General features: G+C 39.1%; 1 long non-coding RNA gene across 1 annotated transcript; it reads left to right on the top strand.

Annotated features, from left to right (window-relative positions):
• Nucleotides 1-2,707: 2,707 nt before the first annotated feature.
• LOC128852649 (uncharacterized) lies at nt 2,708-18,943 on the top strand. The gene is made up of 3 exons (XR_008450614.1): nt 2,708-2,921; nt 6,264-6,492; nt 18,402-18,943. It is a non-coding gene; the product is annotated as an uncharacterized LOC128852649 (long non-coding RNA).
• The last annotated feature ends 1,019 nt before the right edge of the window (nt 18,944-19,962 follow it).

The following is a 19,962-nucleotide window of genomic DNA, read 5'->3' as shown; positions in this document are numbered from 1 at the left end:
AAGGCTGTGAGGTCTGTTTCTTGAAGCAATATGATACATGACAAAGTTATTGCAATATTAACTTCACTAGGAAGTATTTATTTCCTTTTGCCATTCTGGTTAGCAAATACAGCTTTAGAACTATAGTCATTGCTTCCCTGGCCTTCTGTGTCCCAGAAAAATAGCCAAGTCCCCTACTTCCTTGCTTAAACATCAACGACCTAGACTTGGCACTTAGGGACATGGTTTAGTGGTGAGCTTGGCAGTGTTGGGTTTACAGTTGGACTTGATGATCTTAAGTTGGATGATCTTAAAGGTCTTTTCCAACCTAAACAATTCTATGATTCTGTGATCAACATAAAATTCAAATGCTGAGGTCTCTCGGTCCCTGCCTGGGAGCTGCTAAAGGAAACCTCTCCATGTCTCTTGATGCCACATGGGCTTTGTCCTTCCCTCCTCAGAGGCCCTAGCACTCTCAGCATCCCTTTTTAGTAGGGGAATAGGCTGCTGAGTAGCATGGAAGAGCATTTCTGACATGTAAACACTGATGGGGAACTCACAGAGAGAAAGAAGAGTCTTTTATTAAACCTACTATTAGAAAACAGGAAACTGCACAAAAATAATGAAAAATCGAGGTTAAAAAAAATTCTTTTCTTGAAACCAGTCAGTGCTTAAGCAGACTGAAATGAAAACTAAAATACTTGACAAATTAACCCTGTTGTATTGGATAATCTGATATTCTGTGCTTTGTCCTAAGCAGCACCAGTCAGGATACACTTCAGCAGCTGTCTCGTGTTTGGAATTTGAACTCCCACTTGGAATCTGTGGTTGCTGAGGAGTGGTCCTGTAGTTGTAAACAGCTTTGCTCAGTATATGGGGGTGGGCAAAGGCAACCAGAACAGTAACATAGTTAAAACAGGGATACGGGTATATAGGAAAAGTGTCAAAATTCCATTTTATAAATCAGCACTCCTTCACCTTGAATGGTGTGTGCTGCTGGCTGCATCCCAAAAATATGAGTGGCAGAAAGAGGTCTTCAGAGAAGGGAGATAAAATTATTGGTGTCATAGGAAAACTTTCCTAGGGAGAGAATGTGAAATGACAGCACCTGCTTACCATAGAGAAGATAAACTAGACAGAGTACACTCCTGATAAACAAAGTAATTAATGGCATACTTGTGCTCGGAGAGTTGGCCTTTAATAAGATTCTAAAGAAGAACACATGGTTTAATTATGGTAGGCAACAGCATTCATAAAGGTTACATTGACCATACATGATATATCATACATTATATCATGTTACATATTAGGTGTTACCTATTAATGTGTTACACATTACACATTATATATGCTAAATTTCTATTTGTTATATATGTTATGTTATATATTTTATAGGTACTTATACGATATATAACATTATATTCTAATATATTATACTATAAATAACATGACAATATTACATTCTAATCATAGAATCGCTTGGTTGAAAAGACCTTTGAGATCAAGTCCAACTGTACCTATCCACTACTAAACCATATCACTGAACACTTCATCTACCCATCTTTTAAATACCTCCAGGGTGATGACTCAACAGGGTAGAGACAAAGCAGTTTCTTGTACACCCAGGTCGTTCCATACCAGCCCAAGAGGAAGAACATTGCCAGAACAACAAAGACTGAGCAACACCAGGAAAGAAATGTTACTGTGGATTAACAGACACAGATTTATCCTGATGTCAATCTGATGTATCATTTAAATGGCCTGAAATTGCAAATGTTTTAAGGCAGGTACAAAAGGAAGTGTCAAGTGAGCCTTTTTCAGGCAGCTCCTGACACACCCATCCACAAAACCAAAGATGTGTCCAACTGCACTTGATTTGAATGCCATTCCTTTGCTATTGTATCAGCTGATCAGAATTGGATGCTCTTTGCCTGAAGGTATTAAGAACAGACTTAATACACACTTGAGAAAGAAGCTGCTGCTACCAGACAAGGCTTTCTGATTGAACAGCGAGAAGCAGCTGATCCCAAAAGGCACCTCATGGCATTTCTGCTTGCTGATGGGGACTGTGGGAAGGCAGTGTTAGCGTGAGTAGACCAGAGCAGGATGTAAAATACCTTTCCATGCAGTTTTTGCACAGCAAAACCCAGCTTCATAAATATTCATAAGAAGCAAATACAAAAGGTATTTGTGCAAAATTAATACATTTTAACAGGGTTGTAAAATATTTATAAGAAATATTTATCACAGAATCATAGAACCACTAAGAGTGAAAAAGACCTCTAAGATCATCAAGTCCAACCATCAGACCAACACCACCGTGCCTACTAAAACATGTCCCGAAGTGCCATGTCTACATGGTTTTTAAACCCTTCCAGGGATGGTGACTCCATTACTTCCCTGGGCAGCCTGTTCCAGTGCTCCATCACTCTTCCAGGAAAGAAATTTTTCCTGATATCCGGTTCTATTTCTAGCATGAACTTAGAATAGGGACCCAAGTCTGGGGGTTACGAACACATACCTAAAGTTTTAAGCACCTGGTTGCAGTCGTATTGCAGCTCCTTGAGTTCCAGAGAGGGGCCTAGGGCTACAGCAGATCAGGTACGTGAATAAAGGTGAGGACCTGGGTTGTTGGGGCTGAACTGAAACATGGCAGTGATCTTGTTATTTCAACGTCTTTGTAGCTTATCTGTTGATATGTTGCACTGCTGCTTTGCAGGGTCATACAACACCAACACTGGAGAAACCCCAACCTCAGTGCCCTCTCTAAGGTTGTAGCAACCACATCCACGCAGACCCTGCCGTGAGGGGCTCAGGGCTGCAGGGCCCCCTCCTTGCTCTGCACACCAGCACGAAGGGGTGACTTCACTGACTGAAGCCATGTCTGACAGCATTCATCTTCTCACCTCCACTGAGACAGAAGAGTACCCTCAGGAGGTTAGGTAGGCACAGGAAAACAAATCATTCTGTGTTCCATCTGGGTTTTTCAAAGAGTTCTACCTAATTTAAAACTTCAAATATATTTTCTATTGTCCTTAGTTTTTCGCTTTGGTTCGCATTCAATATCAATTTATGTTCTTAGCAGTTTGCGTCTTCTCTCAGCAGTCTCAAGAAGTTTGCAGGGGGTCAGAAAGGAGAGAGAACTAACAGAAGGGAGATCCTCAGAGGGTTTTTGCATGCACAGACTGACTCAGGCAGTCCCCTGACCTGAAACATGTTGGAGAAGGGGAGACTATTAGAACAGCTGCCTATGTGCGTGTTCTGTACTTTGCATTATGCAATCATAGCAGACTGTATGGACCTCTGGTCCAGCCTCATGGAGATATTCTGCTGAAAGCTCTTCCACACAATGTCAGCCTTGACAAGAAGGCACAAGTTAGATGCTGCAATAGATCAAAGTCAGGTGTTCAATGAAAGAAATGTGGAATTGCCCTGAATAAGTAGAACAAAGGGAAGACTATGAAAACAGCCTCACATTTAAACAATTCTACATTAAAAAACACAGCCAAAGCAAGAGATGTAACAGTAAAAGAGAAAGGCACTGCTGTGTTTGGCTCTGAGGATGCTGAACTGTGGTATCTCTGGGCTCCTTTCAGCATTAACTTTTAGCAGGATTAAGATTTATTGAGCCTTATTTGTCTGAGATGAACAATGGCTTCCCCTTCATAGCTGGTTATTGAGGAGAAGGTATTTGTTCTAAGGGTGAAAAGAGGGATCAATACCCATTCAATTGGATATTGATTTATTTCTATTTTAGACTCTTACTTCCTTGAAAATGATGAAATATAGTGAGAAAGCGTGTGTGTAGAAAGTACCCAGTAAATCTTCCAACGGCACCGGCATTATTTAATTGTGCTTTCAAACCATGGCAACACAAAGCTGTGGAGATGGTCTTCGTCAGTTTGATGTGTGGAGTTTCTCAGGTGTGTGCAGTACCTGGGCAAAGCACCTGGAAGGCTCTGAGGAATAGCAAAATAAAAAAGGCTGTGACTTGAGCGCACTCCTCCGCTAAGGCACGGTAAGCAACAGTCATAAGACCAGGAATTAAAACAAAAGCAAAGGCCAGTGCTGGCAGTTATAGCCCAGCTGTTCCTGCACTGTGAGGAGGGATGTGGATGGAGTGCCCTGGCCGTTCCCCACACTTAGCTGCTTTTCCAGGGTACAGCCCCAGACAGGAGACCAGTTTCATCACTGCACATTACCTGTGTGGCTTGTGTGTGGATGAGGAACTGGGTGCAGTTAGACCTGCACCATCACCTGCACTGAGTGTGATCCAAAGCCTCCAAGTCCTCTGTAGTAATTAACGACTTCATAAAGCATCTCAGTGATACATCCTCCTGAAAGACAGTGGCTTGAAAACAGTCTTAATGGTCATTAATATATTCATGTGCCAGGTGGCCACTCAAACACCCTGGCTGATAGTAGGAAAAGTGTTCAGCAAACTTCAGTTGTCTCCAGGCTAAAACCTCAACTTGGAGTTCTCCTTGGGTGACTAGGAAAGGGGTACCCACAGAGACAGTTGTCTCACATGTGCTGTTATCAGCACCCACTCATCTACTGCCATCTGGCACCTTATTCTGAGATGTTTTGTAAACAAAACTGCAAGAGTCTAAATAATATTTTATAAAAGCAGCATAGCCCCAGCTGCTCCTCAATAAAACTTAGAGTTCTAATTATTCCTTTTTCCTTTTGTTACAACTGAATCTGGTCAGCTACCCTTACAATGAATTTTAACCCTGCCTAATTTTTTTCAAAGTTAGAAGGGAAAGTTCATTTGACGATAACCAATGAATCACACAGTATTTGTATTGGGTTGGTTGAGTGCTGCTGTAGATGGCAGCTCAGTTGGGCTTCTGTTGTAGTAGAGAAAGATATTGAATTTTCAGTAAAACTGGCATCCTGGCAGAGCCCATCCTGACGTATGACATCAGTGGGAAATCACCAGTTTCCAGGATTTCCTCTCTCCCTTCACTCCCTCTGGTGAATTCTGGAGTGAGATTTCAAGTGTCTTTATTCCTGACACCCAGAAGTACACAGCTGCACAATTGCAACCATTACCAGAGCAGTAGTTAGGCAGATGGAGAGATAAGACAGTGAAGGTAGTAGTGGTTACAAACATTACTTAAATCACATTACAAAGAGATAGTGTTTTTTTTTTCTTTTGGAGGACACTTGTCATCTGCAGTAGGACACAAAAGTCCCACCTCTAGACAAAAAACTAATCAGCTTGAGCATCTGCTTAGGACTGGTAAATAACCAACTACTACGTGTACCATTAGTTGCTATTTCTGATTCCTGTCAGGCACACATTAAACCCACTGTTTTCCCTCCCATACCGGTAACTTTTCCCATTCATAGCATTAGCCGATCACAACAAATCACACTCACAGTAACTAAGTCTTATACCTCCATTTAACCTGACAGAAGAGACAATTCAGAAAAAAAGTAAAAGAAAACCTTGCACTGGGATGGAAAATACTTTTTTTTTTTTTAAAAAAAAAAAAGGCTCTTAAACTCTGTGTGAAGTTGATTGGCAGCAATATTTTTTTTCCTTTTTTTTTTCATTTTATTCTGCTTTCTCCCCCTTCCTGGAAGCATGCTCATTACGTTTTCCTGCAGGTCACCTAAATCTTGTCCTTGCTTGTCATAGCTATATAGTATACATGCCAATCAGCTGCACTGAGATACTATTAGTTGCAAGTAATTATGTTTGGCCAGATGAAATTGTACAGTTAATCTTAATTATGACCAGGTGTGTTTCAATATAGCCTTTCAACCTTTGAATTGCCCAATATGCTCTCACTCGTATTTTTGCTTTATCTCATTAATTGACTTAGCAAGTGATAACAGACATCTTTCTGTAATGTAACCGTAATGAGGGAGGTACGAACTAAGCTAAGAGACTGAAGGTTAAGCTGTGTCTTTTCCGATGGATTTCAGAAGCCTGAAAGCCCAGGTTTTGAAAGCGGCAGCTTGTGGTCCTGAGTTACACCAGTAGTTTATACATTACCTGTTACTATGCAGGCAGCAGAGCAGTCCCAGCTTCATTGCAATGTGTAGGTGGGTTTATTTATGTCTACATTTATGAGTCAGATAGAGCAAGGGACAAGAAATGAGACCTGAATACATCACAAGTCCCTGCTCACTTGGGTGAACACAAGGCAGAGGAAGATCTTTGCCGCGCAGGTTGACTTCTGGTTCTCAGTACAGTCCCAAAAACATTTGTCTAAGGTGCAGTCCATTGCATCACAGCTGATCTTGGGTCTTTTGTTTTCTATTTTCAGAAGAACTTTTAGGATACAGGGAGTAGGGAGATCCTTTGAAGAAGAGAGAACCCAGGCTACGGAGACCTTGTCTCTGTCAATGCAGATAAGTTCTTGACTTTTTCTTTTATATGTCTCCCAACTACCTCTTTTCTGCATTTCCTCTAGTAATGATACATCACGCTGCGGGGGAAGGAGGAAGGCAAAACTTTTACTGTTTACCCTGGAATCTTTGCTGAGTGGATTTAAGGTATGACAAAACACCTTACCCAAGGGCTTATTGCCATGATTAATTTAATATAGCTATATAAAACATTTATATTTCAACATCATATTTTATGCAGAAGGGATAATTTATAAGGCATAACTTTTGTTTATTTAAAAAAACTAATAAAATGAAGCCAACAAATCTTCATAATGCAAAGTGTACTGGTAAGTCTGCTCCCCACCACTGATACTGTGTCATCTCTTCATTTTGTGTGCAAAGAGATTATCCCTGGATAGGATTACTAACGTAAAACCATATTGGACATATTTTTCATCTCCATATTAACTGGGATGTAAAAGTGAAAAGGAGTTCTGAAGCAACCCTTTCCTAGAGAAGACTTTAAACGAGGAAGGTAGTATGTTTTTGAAGTGTGTTGACCCAAAAGACCAGGTTTAAAATGAAGAGGTGGAAGAAGGGTGGGAGGAAGGGTATGGAATAATGATATCAATTAAACCCCAGGTTAACTAATGAAAAATGATACCACCACCTATTCCTGACACCCACACTGCCACATAGGGCTAAGAAATACAGCAAATTCCAACTTGGCAAAGTGAGAAAGTTAAGAGTAGATTTAAAGGGACAGCGTTGTCAAACACGCTATTTTAGAGGGAGAAAAAAAGATAAAAATAAAACATTTTGGCTGTGTTGTATGTTTGATGCTCATCCAAAATGATTTTGCCTGGTTCCTGAAATAGTAAGCTGCTTTCCTTAGAGGTGATCATTCTTCCCGTCCTTTTCTTATTACTATCTTTCCCTCCCACAATATCAAGCTCTTAAAAAAAAATTAATTAAAAAAAAAAAAAAAGCAGCTTTGAATGAGAACCTAATCTTCGAGAGACATTTATAAATGGAAGGATTAGAGATACATAGAGAAATTAAGGCCTTGGACAGGAAGGACAGGAAGACAGTGTCATTTATTTTATTTCATATGTGCCATGTCACATAAACTGTCAAATGATCTCAGCCTTGTGTTGTGATCGTATTTCTCACTAAAAGTCAATGATCTTTCTTGAGGAGGGTAAGGATAAATCTCCCTTGAAAGGACCTAATTATCCTCCGTGTGAAGCTGGCCAATGGATTTTAGAAAGCAATTACTCAGCCAGCAAGCCAGGAGATCATGGTTTGCCTTTGGATCTGCTGGACACTCAAGTCATTCTCAAAACAGAATGGACAACTAACTTTTAATTTTCCTTCTTTTTTTTTTAATTCTTTTTTTATTATTATTTTTTTTTCTTCTTTTTTTTTTTTGTGGGTCCTAGCCAACAAAAGCATTTAGGATCTTGAGTGAGCAAATATATCTGGGCCTTTAACATGGGTTTATCAACATTTGGCTCTTACTGAGTATCCATGGGCAAGGAGCTGGGCACAGGGTGGCAGCTCTATGCTGAAACTTTACAAGTGAGGTAACTGTAGCCTTAGAAACTCATGAAATCTGCTGGCAATGATGAACAGCAAGATGCCTGGGTGGATGTCTGCATGGCCAGACCTCTTCCCAGTTGTGCAGTCGCTGTCAGTGAGGAACAATAGAGAGCATTTGAATATCCCAGTTCTCAATTTTAAAGAGCGAAGGAAAAAGCTAATAAGCATAATTACAGATAAAAATGTAGTTTGTTCCAGTAGCATTAGTTTTCAAAATTAGAATAGGCTGCTTCTACTGCAGTAAAATCCCACTACAATAAAAAACAATAAAAAGAGTTCCCTAGGCTGCTGCTCTTTCTTTTTCTGAAGCGAATTTAACGATTTGGAAAGGGAGCAGCTCGGAGCAGAGTCATGAATCAGTCGCAGGGGGGGCAGCAGCCCTGAAAACCTCCCTGTGCCCATCTCTCAGGCATCTCACATCGTCCTGGCCTGTTAACAGCACCCCAGTGCAGCTGCTGGTCCTACGCAGCTCCTGCAACCCTACTTGGTGCCCACCACTCCAGGCTGGGCTTTCCTAGGCAGGCACTACTGCTTCTCTCTATTCCCAGCCCACTTACTGATCACGATCAAGCACAGAGTGCAATTACAGCACCGTATCGATGATTATGACAGCAGGAAAGCAATTTGCCCCTCAGGAAGAGTCTCCAGAGCTCCTTTGCACAGTCACTGCACCCAGTGGCTCTGGAAGCACAAGGTTACTACATTGGCTTAATATGCAACCCAGCACTGTGTATTTTCATACTTAATATGCAGATCTAATTGCTTGCCTGCATGCTGATTACCTCCTCTTCCTGGAATTTGCTCTTGTGTGGCTAATCCTGGTGAACTTCAACGAATGAACTCGGTGGGTTTATTTTTTTTTTTTAATTCTGCAGTTTGTGTCTGAGACCAATGTCAAAACTCTTGGTAGGGAGCAGAACTAATTCTGTAAAGATAGTTTAGGAAGAGAAAAATAAATCTTTTAGCATTCAGTTGTCCTTTTTTTTTTTTTAACCTCAAGACTGTCACTTCTGCTGAACTGGAATCTTACACATTTGCTCTGGCTGCAATTAACACTCACATGTTTAGCCTCCTGCCAGTAGCATCACCAGTCCATTGTACCCAATACTAACTTCAAGGATGGCCCATAGGTAACACTTTTCAAGAGGAAAGGCTCTTTTTCATTTCTGGGTGTCAGTGTGAAGCCATTTGACAACTATTTCCCTATCTCAAACTGCTTAACCTAACCCACACAAATGCATTTTTCCTGTAAGTGCCTCCACTTTCTTCCCCCTCTCCCACTTATCTCTTTTCCCGTTAGCTACCTCCCGAGCAGCAATATACAATAAACTTGTTTGCTTTTTTTTTGGCATGGTGAATGTCTGCTTTAAATGCCACCTTGTTTAAAGAAAAAAAAAAAGAAAAGAAAAATACCCACAGAACAATCTAATTTCCCTTTCTAAATATAAAATAAAAGCTGTCTTATTTTTAGGCTTTGCAGCAGCTCATGTGTCATTTTCATCATTTCTTTCTCTTTCAATAACTGAGAGGCAGTGAGAGGAGGCGACGAGAAAAAACTTTTTGTTCCCCCTAGAAAATATATATTCAGAGCTTTCCCTAACCTGATTGATTTCTTTCTGTGTTAAAACATCCACAGCCAAAGCTAAAACGGAACCTCAATAACTTGATATTTTCATCAGCCTTCATTTCATAAAATGTATATCTGCAATTAGACTAATAGAACGCCATCAACAACGTGATACATGAAGGCTGTAATGTTTAAGGTTGTAAATTGTTAGCTTTGCACCGCACGGCAGCACTCAAAGGGAAGCAGAGCTTCCAGAGGGCTGAGAGAAGGTTGTGAAGTAGGGCAATCAGGTTAGAATTGAGACCCTCTTTTACCCTAACAGTAAAGGGGGGAAGAAGGGAGTCCAAGCATTCAAATCTGGGCAGTAGTGCAGCCATACGGTAGCTCAAGTAAGTCATGCAGAGCCTGACTCCAGCACACTCGGATCAACAGAAAATGTAGCCATGACTCCAAGGACAGTAGACCCAGCCATTAACTCTTTCAATTTCTTGGGCCCTTCAAGAATGAAAGGATTTCTTTTTCTTTTTTTTTTTTCCCCTTTTCTTTTCATTACCTTCCAGCAGGCAGATATGAACACAAGACGAGCTTCTGCTCTTGAAACTAAATTTCCAGAAAATGACAAATAATACCTTTACAGCACTGCCACATTTATAGCAGGTATCACCTCTGTGAATGTAGGCAGCAATTCTTTCTCATGTCCTTATGTTTCTTTTATACAAAGTTTTGTTCACCAATGTATTATGACAGTGGAAACATCTAATTGGTTTGGACAATTAAAAACAAAACAGTCCGTCTTAAATATTTAACTTTCAGCTTAAACTGCCTGGAAAAAATGTAAATGCTTAGTTCATACTAGCATGACTGTTTTGTATCAAAAAGCAGTGTAAATTTTAAGAGCATAAATATAATCCGCCAAATGTCTCTAAACATATCATTACCCCAGAAGAACAAAGCATGGATACGTCCAATAAAAGCTCTTGAAATCCATTCTTCTACCCTCTCAGCTGCAGCAAAGAGAGTTATTTGGGGAATCTGCTAGCTGATGTACGTAATAGTGATGTTATGTGTCTTTTGGGACCTTTGGTTGTTGATTAGAAGTTCCAAGTGTAACGAGCAAGAGCAGATGCAAGGAGCCCAGCTGCGCTGTGCTGGGGATTCGTTATTGCACTCCTGTCTGCCAGCTTGAAAGCCAGCACCACTAAACTAAAGTGGTGATGCTGCTTTAGCCCAAGTGCTGTGTATATATCTCGTAGCTCTAGCATCAAGCCTATTTGCCTACCCTGGTAGTTAGTTTAGCTATTCGCTGTCGTAACTATTAACCTCATCTCCTGCTTCTGCCTCAGTCTTGCTCCTGAAAATAAAGCCTGACCTGTCCCCAAGCTGTTTGTTTGAATCTTTGTCCTACCTTAGCGTTGGCCCTACATAGGTCTGTTTTCTCTGCATTAGACATATACCACCTTCTTTCATCACCTTGCCCTTAAAAATGAAACTTCCTATTTCTGTGAAAGACTGGTAATATCTCTACTTGAGGAGATGGGATGAATTCTTATTCTTTCAGCATGGTGCTTAATCTGGATGTTTGAAAGTTTGACAGATCTACTAACAGTAAAAAAATCAGGCATCTCATTTCTGCATACCCTAAAATTCAATTTCTAATCTATTTGACCATCTTGGCTTTCTACTGAAAATGACCATGCATATGTTTCTGCTAAACTGTGTTTCTTTCTTCTGACATTTCTGTGGTTTTTGTGGATTTGTTCAATAGGTAGTCTGGATAAAATGGGGAATGTGCTCATGCTTCTGGTTCTGCTGCTTGTGACTAATGTGGGATCAAAAGAGATGGAGAAAAATGTCACTCAACAAAAAAAAAAAAAAAAAAAAAATGCTGTCCTGAGAAAAGAAGAAGGAAGAAAGATTCAAATACAAGAAATCCTAACAGATCTTTTGAAATGCCTGTACTGAACACTTCAATGACACAATTATCATTCAAGAACTGCAGATTAACCTCTTAGGTTGTCAGCTCTTTAGAGGGCTTTACTCTACCTGATCATCAGCCAGAGCTGGCTGAGGCTCAGCTTCTAGAACAGGGCAGCACAGAAGCTACATTTAACTGCTTTTAAATCACATAAAAGGCTTTGGGACGGTAGTACAGAGATACACAAAAGAAAAAGCATAAAACTCCTCACTTTTTCTCTCCTAGTTTTGATTTCCTACAGTGGCTTTGTGGATTCTTAAATGTTTTATTAGCAATGCGTTTAAAGACTTCCAGTCACGCTGAATTGGTAGTTAAGTAGCACCATGACTTTGTCCTGTTCCTCCAAGTTCCCTTCCCTTTCTCTACTCTTATGTGTAGAAAGCACAATGGCACTGCCCTGCATATGCTGACTACATTGAACCCTAACTCACATAGTCTGCAAAAGACTTAAGAGGATATAATTCTTTTCTTGCAGAGTTACATAGTGTGAATCTGAATTTAGGCCCTGATGAAAACACTTAGAGGGATCAGTGAAGATCATCCTCAAATGAATTCATCCGATCATATTATTTCCTCTATTCAGGAAAAAATATGTGTGAATAGTTACCCTTCGCTATGCAAAACACTGAGTCTTTTCTCCCTTTTGCATTTACATGTTCATGGTACCCTAGAAGTCTTTCCTTTGTATTTTGAAAGAGGTAGTTTTCTTTCATTTGAGAAAAAGAAAATAGGCAGCTGGATAGATGATGAGGTCTAAATAATGTGCCCGATAATAATAATAACAACAACAACCACCACCTGTCCCTTTAGGACACATAAACAGGTGCAACATAACATCATCTCTCCATTGTTTTTTCCTTTAATATTCACTATTTACTTACAGTTTTTATGAAACCATCATCACAGTTAGACATTCCAGGTCTCATTCATTAGCACTTAGACGCATTTCATAATGTTAATGGCAACAGGGCAGAGCAAACATCCTGGTTGTAGACTCACAACACTTTCTGTGTGTAGTATTGTTCTCTCATTCTGGTGAATATTTTGATAGGCAATATATTTTGTATTTAGGAAAAAAGAAACAAAACAAAACCAAATGAAATTAACCTAAAAAAAGGATGGACCAACAAGTATATATACAATACAGATCTTGCACGTTTTATCATGTGAGAAAAAATAAGTTACATTCACCGTATTAGAGAAAGCACTATGTTTCTGAAGGTTAGAATAGACATTTAAAAGAATATTTTTAAAAACATTACCTTAGAAGTAAGAAATGCTGCGAGTGAACAAATTATTTTGTGAATTCCTGTATTTATGCATCCTTGCATGATCGTATTCACTCCTTCATCACAGTCTGGATGTGTTCCTCTGTTGTGCAATCTGCTGGATATAATACCATAGAAACTGATAAAGATAAATGGTGATAAAGAAGCAGAAGCAAAGATGGAATAACTATGAAGGATGAGGTTTTTATATCCAAAATAGGGACCTGACTTTTAAAGATAACTATCCCAAATATAGATCAATAAAAGAGTAAATTAGATTTTATTCAGGTCCTGAAATAGATCTATGGGACTTCAGTTTTGTTTAGACCAAACTAACTCTTATGTCAGTATGAGGAATCTGGAACAGGCTGCTTGCCGGAATGAGCACCTCTTAGTCAAACTGAGGGTATCAACTGTACATATTGTCCTGTTTTTGTAGCCAGTACTAGTACATTGGGAAAAATGCACACTGAATCCTCTGGAAAAACAGAAACCCAGAAGAACCACAGGATGTATGGGACCCGGTGTCATGGATACATGATTTTTAGAACAGTTTAAATCATCACCATCAAACATATCAGCAAAAGTAATTGTAATACAGTGTTTTAAAAGTGCCAATTTGTCATAAATCTTGATTTACGGTCCTGCTGACAATGCCAATTTGTTGCAGATGGAAATTTTATGAGGCTTTGATTTAGCAGCAATTTAGAATTTATTGAGTTAGATCACAAAATTGAAATAAGTATAATTTCTGTTAACAATTATCAGTTGATTCACACAGTGATTCAACAAGATTTGCTGTAATGAAATCAGCAAGTTATTTACAGACTCTAAAATTACAAAGTTCAAAGTATACTTGACTACAAGGTCAAGTCAAATCACACACACGTACACACGCACATACAGATTTTCATTGATTCAAATACACAGAGGTCAACCTGGCCAGAATTTTCCTCCTTGCACGATAAGTCAAATACTCACCTTAAATGTATCAGCATTCTCAGTTTTGTAGCTGGATCAGCAGATGATAGTGCACCATCATGGTCCGTGGGTTGGGAAGTGACCCAAGGCAGAGGTCGCACCACACCAGGACAAGACCTTTGCAAGACAACAAGGGCTTTTCCAGGAGTAAACACAAATGCCTGTGAGAAGACTAGAAAAGAGGCCTTTGTTACAACTGTGAAAAATCAAAATCACTCTGTTTTATTGTATAAACTCGCTTTAGCTCTTAGGAGCAATTCAGGAATTGCACACCCATGAAATAGATGAGTATATTTCATTAATCATTAAACTTCTCTACACTTAGCTCACCCCAATAAGTAATAGCTCATTCCTCTGATCAAACACATTAACATTTGGAGCACATCCAGAATTACAAAATCTACACTTCCTGGGCAATAACTCACACCTTGATAAATTTCCTACCCATGCCAAGAATCCATCCAGAAGCATATCTGTCTAAACAGAGAGACTAAAGAGAATCGATTCTTTTTGAACATAATTTGAAATTCTGGTATTTAACCATTTTTCAAGGAAAACATATTTCTCTACAGTAATTAAATAACAATAATTTCAGACTTAGATGTATATGAGGAACAGTGCAAAGATCAGTCTCCATAATAATTTTGCTTTAAGATATGTGCAAAAAATATCATACGTTTATTTTAGAGACACTGAAAGAAAAGCACATATATTTAGGTCTCATATACATTTAAAAAAGTAAAAAGACAGAAGACTGATATTATTTATCTAAAGATTCAAGGAAAGGTAGAATTCTAAACTCATTCAATAATAAAACTTTAGAACTGGATTAAGGCCTTTTTCTTTTTAAAGACAAAAGGCTGAGATATAATTCCTCGCTAGCAAAGAGTCTCTTAAACACATTGTCTATATTATAATGATCACAAAACAAATAAACAAGAGTAACACAAAAGGCAATATTCTTCAGAAAACACAGTTCTATAAATTTTATATATTTCTCCAGCCTGAATTTGCATTTCTGTCACTCAGCAGACGTTCTCTTGACATGGAAATATGAAAAGACAACCCAAAATTTCTTAAAAATAGGCATTTTTTACAGTTTCAAGTAACATTTTATTTGTAGTTACACAAGAACTTCCAATAAGAAGGTTCAAAAGCAGATATTTGTCACTAAATACCCCAGAGGACTGCTATATTTTTAGTACTTACAGACATCTTCAGCGCAGGAATCATTCCTGGTCTTAGTTCCCTGTCCTCTTGATTAGGAGAGTAATTTTTTATCCATCAGGATGTTTTTAATGAGAGATAAGAAAACCAACATTACTGTGAGAAAGATGAGTTTTTGGAAAAACACAAGATACCATACTTAAAAGTAGGTCTGTGTTAAGACTCTCTTTGAGGGATTCATTGGACATCTGTATTCGCAAGTCCTAATGAATGGGCCTCAGCATACAATTTGAGTTGGAAATTGGAAAGATAAAATTTTAATCGGAGCATAGAAGAAGAAATGTTCAGTAATAAAAAGAAACAGAGAAGATGTTACGGAACAAAGACAACATCTCAGCAATTTTCAATCATTGTTTTTTTCCCCAAGTTTTCTGTAAGGAAACTGCACCTATTTTTGTCTCTAGAGACCGGTAGTGTTAACCATTGATGGAGGTCTGACATTAATTATATTAAAACGTACCAGATTGTGTAAAAATATATCATGCAACTTGATGTCAGCTAATTTAATTACATAAAGAAACAAGGTTTTCTATTGATTTGTATCACCTTTTTTGTCTCCTTCTTAACCAGCAGGAGTAGTTTGAGTCCAGAAAGAGCAAGGACTCTCTCTTAAAAAACCAGTATATATCTCAGCCACAAAGAAGAAAGTATACTTACAGTACACATAACAGCATATTTTTTCCCCCTGTGTGAAGAGATTGGAGTCCGCTTGCTTTGACTCCAGATCCCTCCTGCTTCTGTCTCATGATGGGCACTGTGAAGTATATTTTGATCCCCTTACTCCGCAATGACTGAAACATTCAATTCACCAACCTAATTAGAGTGAATTGTCAAGAGAGTATTACAAGATGGCTTTTTTCCATATGGTGGAACAGAAGCAAAGTTTTGCTGGGTTTAAATTAAAGATGAGTTAGCAATACAGGTAAGGATTATTGACAGGCAAGTTACTTGTCCTTCTTAATTATTCTGTTTCTTGTCAGGCTTAGAGAAGCCAGATTCTGTCAATTGTTTAGACATTTGATAGTAATTTTGAAGGCAACTTGCACACCTAGGTTCCTGGCTTTCCATGAGCATGAGACAATTTATCTTTTTTTCACTTGCCAAAATATTTATTTCTATTTTTTGAATGGCCTTCCAACTTGTCCAGCATACTCTGTTCCACATATTGAAGAGCTATAGTAAAATCACACCACTGCTGCACTGCATGTCTGATGTCAGGGGGATTAAATCGGCATTTTCTGAGCATATTATATACAACCAAACGCACAAGTATATACATACATACATACAAGCTATTAACATGAACTTCAAGAAGAAAGGCACTACAATTGTTTATGTGACCTGTGGTCAAATTATCTGTTGGTTTGCCTCACTGCATATCAAGTAGCTCACTTATGCTGTTTAGGAAGAGAGTTGCTTGAAAGAGGAGAAGTTTTAAAACATAGGAGGAGAAGTAACCAAAAATTCTCTGGCTTTGTCAGCAGTTAAAATTTTGCTAGTTTACAAAAAAAACGGGATTAAAAAAAATATATATAACCAGGAAGAAAAGACCAAACCACTATGATCTTGATTTATGCCATTTATAATTCACCTTATTCCCCCTGCTTTCCCTCATAAAATCAAAACTGAATATACAGAACCCAGGGACAAGGAGCAGGTGGCAAAACAGTCTAAAAATCTCTTTTCTATACTTCAGCAGAGATCTAATTTCATGTTGAAAAGAATAGGTCATTTTTACTGCTGGTTTAACCACATGACTCCCAGGTACCAATTTTGCAAAGTATTATGCATTTTCACTTTAGGTCATTTGTTTCCTCTGCAAATTTCCTTGAAACTTACAGAACTGATACACATGGATTTTTCCATCTATGCTTTTAAGCGTATAATAAAGATTGGACAGGTTATCTTCCCTTTAATCTCTAGAAGCCACGATAGACAATGTGGGAATTTTATCCTCTGTAATATAAAACAACATGCCAATCACAGCATCTAAAAGAGACTTGGGCATAGATACCCCGTAACTTGTCTGTTTCCCACAGCCCTCTAAAGCCAGCTGTCACTGCTAAAACTGATGCTACCGGGCACAGGTGTTGTCTTAGAAATACCTGAAATAGTTGGAGGCTTTCTGCAGAAAATCTGATAGCTTGGATTTGTTTGAGAAATAAGAGCTTTGTACTCAAATAGAGAATATTTTTTTCTTTGTTAACCTTGACACTAACTTCTATCCCAATTACAGAAAATTACTTGTTTTTTCCTAATTCTAGAATATCTCTTCTAAGTCTCCAGTCATAGTTGTCCTACATTTTTAGCCCTGTATATTTCATACTGAACGTTTGACAGCAAGTAGCAAGTCAGATAGCCCTGAGAGCCAACAGATGAGACTTGGATGTCACCAAGTCACAGGTGTCACTGGGACCCAGACTAAGCAGTGGCACAAGAGCCCTCATGCTGCCACTGCAGAAGTCCCTTAGGGACAGCCCAAACCAGAAATCTCAGAGGGATTAAAACTATCATTTTTTTTCTACTTTTCCATCTATATGTGTGTAAACATTTATGTATGGAGAAGGGGGTTGTTGCTGCACAGGATAGGAGGTTTGCTGACCTGTTGCCAAGGGAAGGCTGTTCAAGCCTGGTACGAAGGGCAGGGCCTGAGAATTAAATTCTTCTTGTTCATGGGGAGGTGGCGATCAATCCCCAGGCACAGGAAAGGAATATAATAAAAAAAAAAAAGACAAAAGAAAAAAGGAAAGCAGTGCAAGGCTGTGCAAGTATTCTCTTTCCGTGATCAGTGTGTTCAATCACACAGCTTTTGAGAATTCAATATTATTCAGTATGCTAAGTGCGATGAATAGAAATTCACATCAAATTCATTCTGCAGTATCGGACATGGTATGTCACCATGTAAGGAAATGTATTTGAGCTACATGAAGGCTGATGCCTTATGTTTTTTAATAAAGTTGAGGACAGATTACAAACCTTTGCTTTCAGCCCAAGGTTGCAGTGGATGGAAGCTATTTCCTTCGATGTACTGAATAATTTGCCTTTTTTAAAGTTACAATAAGATAATGTAAAAAGCTTTGAATACCATATGATGTGAAGCGATAAGGTGTTAAACTACAGCATCTGAAAGAAAATGCCATTGAACAAGTAAGAAATAGTTCACTAGAACTAAATGGACCCACACAATTAAATCAAAAATGCCCACATGCTTCCAATATCAAGTGAAGAGTAGACTGGATGTTTACTCCTTTAATTATGGCTTCTTGGAAAGCTTTAACAATTTAAAGCCGGCAATCCTGGTTCCTATCCATGCTTTTGGAAGAGAAGAAAAATTGGATTTCCATCCTTGCTTTTAATGCTGCAAAATTGTTAACATTGCATATATCACATCACTCACAGTCGTAAGGATAGTGATTGCCAGTGACCCTTTGGATAACTGTGTCTATTCTTACAGGGTAAAGCAAACCCTGGCGGAGCTGCTAACTCAAGATGTGACTGATCTACAACTGCTTCCTTCTGGCAGTGCTCCTCAATCATCAGATCTCTCCATTTACCCCTGTTCCCCAGCCCCTGAGGCCAACCGGCCCAGGCACAGGACATGTCCCTTCCTCAATTCAGAGCAAGCACACTCAACAGTGAAAAGGGATGCTGCATGGGCTCAATTGCACTGGACGGGCTGGGTCCTGGAAGGAGTCTACTGTGGAACACCATCCCCACATGTATGACAGGTGGGGATATGCATCAGGAACCCAGATATTGGCCCACTGAAGTTAGTGGAAAACTTTAATTGACTCCAGGAAGCTCAGAATGTCACATTAGTATTGGGATAAAGGCAAGAAGGATGTAGGTTACAGGAATAATAAGACATACTTACTCACTGAAGTCTACTGATTCCTTGAGGCTCCAACTATTTTGAGACATTTGGTATGAGTTGCATCCAGTCTATCTGAAACACACAAAGCTTCAAGGCGTAACTTCCTTTTTATGCAACTATTTTGCTTTTTTTAATATTGCATATGTTTTAATTTCTTAATATCAGCCAACGTTGGTTGCATAAATTCTTAAGGGACGTTTGAATATCACATAGGAAGACTTTCTAAAAGCAGCTTTCAGAAAGTGGTTTAAAAATCTTTATCTAGCTCACTGGCCCTGGCATCCTCCCACCCCAAAGCTTTCCAAACACAGATATAAGCGTTTTTATGATGTCTCAGAAGAGGCACGTCAGCCTTGAGGGCTGGTTCCTCACAGCGCTGAAGAGGCTGTACAGCAGACGTAGGGAACTAAATCAAGCCAGTTGATCCCTGTACAGTGTCATGACTGTAAAATCCTCCATGAGGAGCAATGTGGAGAGCAGTTGTATTTGTGCATTCATCATGCGTGCTATGACAAATGACAGTTTTATGGTTAAATGCACTTGAATGGAAGGTTAAGGTTCAGCTCCCTCCACTGCCCTAGACTTCATATATCACCTTAGGTAAAACTAAGAGCCAAATAATACTTTAAACAACAGATTTACTTTCCCTTGCCTTGTATTTCCAACTGGGGTGTAATAACAATTCTTCCCAACCTTGTCTCTTTAGATTAGGCAGACATGCCTGGAGGTTTGCTTCAGGCTTGGAGCAATAGGAAGCCTGAAGTCAGGCAGGGACCTCGAAAGCTTTAGCAAAAGCTGTACATAAAGCAAGCAATAGATGAGCTCAGACCTGGCTCCACTAAGAGACATCGTTATGCTATCCCTTTCTGACGCTGTGCACTTCCCCTGAGTCAGCTTTTGTTTGCTGAGAACTCCTACAAGAAGAAAGGCCCTTACCCTTTTCCACAGTTGTATCGGAAACCCTAAGGTTTAAATCAGGCCACCGACAGTTCCTATGATATTAGGCTGAGAGCAAACAGGTTTTATTTTTCCATTTAAATATGCGAGTTTCAAAATAATCATAAGTCTTTATGGAGTAAAGTAACTATATTCAATGTATGAAACCAGGAGCTCACAAAAGCTCTAAAGTTTATTAAGGTTA

This window comes from Cuculus canorus, chromosome 7, assembly GCF_017976375.1.
Source record: "Cuculus canorus isolate bCucCan1 chromosome 7, bCucCan1.pri, whole genome shotgun sequence".
NCBI classification, from domain to species: domain Eukaryota; kingdom Metazoa; phylum Chordata; class Aves; order Cuculiformes; family Cuculidae; genus Cuculus; species Cuculus canorus.
The sequence above is the reverse complement of the archived record's forward strand: the minus strand, read 5'-3'. Positions and strand labels throughout refer to the sequence as shown.